Raw genomic sequence first — 3,951 nt, forward strand, 5'->3', positions numbered from 1 at the left:
GACATGAGAATACAAAGAAAATAGCCTCCAAATGAGAATATGGCAGCTGTCGTTGAATACACAGAGCTGAAATCCAGGTTCTGCTCCTCAACCAAGCAACGGAGAAATCAGATTGCATCCAATGGGACTGCCAACCTCCACAGGTTGGGTGACTAGAGGTTATGCTTCAGATGGATGGCCTACTGCCTCAGGCCCCCAACCACACTAAGTACGCACTCTTTGAAGACTCAGCTGTGAGCATCACATTTCTATGGCCATTTCTCTGATCCCCCCTACCCTACCCTGCCCTGTTCAGACAGCCCCGATTCCTTCCTCCCTGTGTCCCCTATAGTTCCCTACACTTCAGTCTGTCACAGCACCTGCAGCCCTTCAGAGCGCTTACAGTTCAGAGGTCTCTAAGAAAAGCTCAGTGAAAGCTCCCTAAGGTCAGGCGCTGTGCTTATATATCCATATTTCCTAGCATGTCACATAGGGTCTGGTGTTCAGAAGACATTCAGCAAATACTGAATGATGGAAGTCAGTCCACAGCTTGGAATATACTTCCAGAGCAAGGAACCTACACTCATTAAAATACTTACTGATACTTCCCTGGTGGTCCAGCGGGTAAAACACTGCACTTGCAATGCAGGGGGCCCAGGTTCGAGCCCTGGTCAGGAAACTAAGATCCCACATCCTCAGCTAAGTACTCATGCTGCAACTATTGAGCCTGCATGCTGCAATGAAGAGCCAGTGCAACCAAAATAATAATTAGGAAATACTGCATTTATAGTCATTTCTTTACAGGTGAGTAGGATCATGGCAGGTAGCTGTGGGCCCTGACTCTTGGTTAGAGGGAAGGGGATTCTTAATTGGGAGCAGTGGGACTTTCTGATGATGTTCAGTGTCTCAGCATCACTGGCTTGGGGACAATGAGTGGGAAAGGACACAAGTACCAGAGGTTCAGGAGATGCTGCTGCAGCAACCCAGCAGCTGAAGTTCAAGTGGCTTCAGTGGCTGGTTTGTGTAAGCACCACTGCTGAAGAGTTCTTGGATGTACCAGGACATAGTCCTTGATGGGATACCTGGACCAAATCCCATCCTTTCAGAACACTTGGACGTGTATTGTGTCTTAGTGCTATGTTTAGGGATGTGGTCCAAAATGCTTCCGAGTCCTCACTTTGTTTTAATTTCCTTCCTTTTGGGGAGGTCAGACCAGTGAGTGACTCACTCAGACTACTGGGCGCTGAACATGAGCTGTTCTCTGCAGAGTCAGCTGGCAGGTCTCAGGGAAGTTACCGTCAAAGAGAGCCAAAACATGGTAATGCCTAACAAACCGAGAACCACCAGGGCTTGCAGTGTTGTAGGACTGATCTACTTGTTCAAAGTGCTTTCATATAATTATTTTATTTGATCTTGACAGAAATTCTCTCAGACCAGCAGAGAGGGTACAGGCACAGAAAGCCAAGGAGAATTGCTCACCCAAGGTCACTCAGCAAGGTAGAATAAAGGGGGAAAAAGAGCCAACACTCTCCAAGTAAAGGACAACAGATGGAGGAAAGCTACAGAAGGATCAGTTTTCTCTCAATTCAAAGGGAAAGTTCTAACAGGCAGAGCTGTTCTCTGGAAGTGAAGGGGAGCTGCCTCCAAGGTGCCCAGGTGTTGGTGGGCTGGAGGCCTGGAAAGCTCTGGAGAGATAGAGGACAGGAGTGGAGGATTCTTGGATATGATAACCCTTAGGTTTCTTTCATCCCTAGCATTTCTGATGTTGGGGGAAATGGCATCAGTTTCTCCAAAAGGAATCTGAAGCTTATAAACAAGCAACCAGCCCTTAGCTTACCCCTCAGGTCCCAAGTCTAGGAATGAGACTGTGACCTGCTCTTTTGCTTTCCATCTGTGTGCTGCCCTTTGGGCCTCCCCTGGTACCCCAGCTGCACCTTCACCCCCCACACCCCATCTGCCGCCCAGGAGCTCATTGTAGCCTAATCTCACCTGAAATTACTATGTGCTGCTGGGAAAGCACTGAGCACACTCTCTGGAGACCCTGTGTCACTAGGAACAGCCTGGCCAGTTGACCCTGGGCTCACGGCTGCCCCGCCGAGCTGTGGCTACTTTGTCCACGCTAGCGCCAAGCCCTCAGCTTGGACTATGCAATTAGAGATTCAACCTTAGCACAAAGGGGAAGACTAGTTCTCTAGATCCAAGGGTAGAACTTGAGCGAATTCTTTCCCTCTATATGAATGGACTTTGCACAGTCTCAGGTTTCCAAGGGGATACAATAAAAACACAAGCCAGCTTCAATATGGCCTTGTCAGTACCTGACCTTCACTGCAGCAAAAAAGGATAGGACTCCTGGCCAGAAAAGAAAGCTGAGGTTACAGGTTTTCAGTCCGCATACACAAACACTTTGAACACAGCATTGACTTCTATCCTATTCTATCTTATCCTACCCTCTTTTCTCCTCTCCTCTCCCATTCGATATCTACTCGGTTTTATTACAAGCAAATTGCATCAGTTTTATGACCAAGACTTACCAGCTTTAACTACCTTGGGGGATACTTGAGTCACCAAAGAAAGCCTTGCTACAAAATTGAATTTACCTGGAGGGCTCTAGGCTCTAATGTAAGAGGATGATCCCCTTAATTAATAGTTAACTTCTTCCCTATAGAGTCCTTGACTGGACTCACATCTCACAGATACTCTGACCATCCTTCGGTTTGGCACATGCTCTTTTCTTTTTCTAAACACTTACCTTTTTAATCCCCCACACTCATCTTCCTTCAACTGACTAATTTCTGCTCACGCCTCAGGTCTCAGTTTAGATCCCACTTCCCTTGGGGAACTTTTATTCCTCTTCAAGAATGAATTAAATGTCTTTCTTATATCTTTCCAATGTAGTAACCACATTCAATTGAGCAGTTATGAACCATAGGACCCTAAGGAAAGCCGCTGACATCAGAGATACGTTGCATAGTGTACAACCTGAACAACTGTCTATGGCTGCCTTGCTCCCACAGTTCTCTGTACCTCCCGTTAGAGTAGCAGCTACCTTGAATGGTAAGTGCCTGTTTTCTCATGCTGTTTCTTGAGGAAAAGGATCTTTTCTTGAGCATTGTCATGTTTCCAGGGCCTCAATAAATGTTTGTTAAATTAACTTACAAATATCTTTAAAAAGTTCAGTACCACACATACCTCTGACCGTGTATTATAACTGCTTCCTGTTTGCTTTTTACTTTCTTCTACTTCCTCCTCTGTATTCTCTTACCCATCAGTCAAACTCTTGCATCCAGGCCCTGTCAACAGCTGCTATTCCATCAGAGCAGGGAAAGCCTTTTGCAGTTGGAGTTTCCTTGGGCTGCCATAATAAGCTACCACAAACCAGACAGCTTCAACAATAGAAATTTATAGTCTCATAGTGGGGGAGGCTGGAAGTTCAAAATCAAGGTGTTGGCAGGGCTTCACTTCCTGTAAAACATGCAGGCAATAATACTTCTTATAGCTTCTGCTTTTTCCTGGCATTTTGGGCATTCTGTGGCTTACGGATGGATCACTCCCGTCTCTGCTGCCTTTGTTACATGGCCACCTTCTCCCTCTGCCTCTGTGTCTTAGCATGGTCATCTTCTTACGAGTACACTCTCATATTGAATTAGGGCTCATGCTAATGACTTCATCTTAACTTGACAGAATCTACAAAGACCCTATTTCTGAATAAGGTCACATTCACAGGTACTAGAGATTAAAGCGTCCATACATCTTTGGGGAGGGACACAATTCAACATGTACCCGTAGTATAGAGAGTGTTTTTTCAAACTTGAGCATGCAGCAAAAGTTAGCATGCGTGCTCAGTCACTCCAGTCGTGTCCGACTTTCTGTGACCCTATGGACGATAGCCCACCAGCCTTCTCTGTCTATAGGATTTCCAAGGCAAGAATACTGGAGAGGGCTGCCATGCCCTCCTCTAGGTTACCTTCCCCA

At 46.2% G+C, this 3,951-nt stretch overlaps 1 non-coding gene across 1 annotated transcript; it reads left to right on the top strand.

Annotated features, from left to right (window-relative positions):
• On the top strand, positions 586–658 carry TRNAA-UGC. The gene has a single exon. It is a non-coding gene; the product is annotated as a tRNA-Ala (tRNA).

Source organism: Capra hircus, chromosome 3, assembly GCF_001704415.2.
Source record: "Capra hircus breed San Clemente chromosome 3, ASM170441v1, whole genome shotgun sequence".
Taxonomy (NCBI): Eukaryota; Metazoa; Chordata; class Mammalia; order Artiodactyla; family Bovidae; genus Capra; species Capra hircus.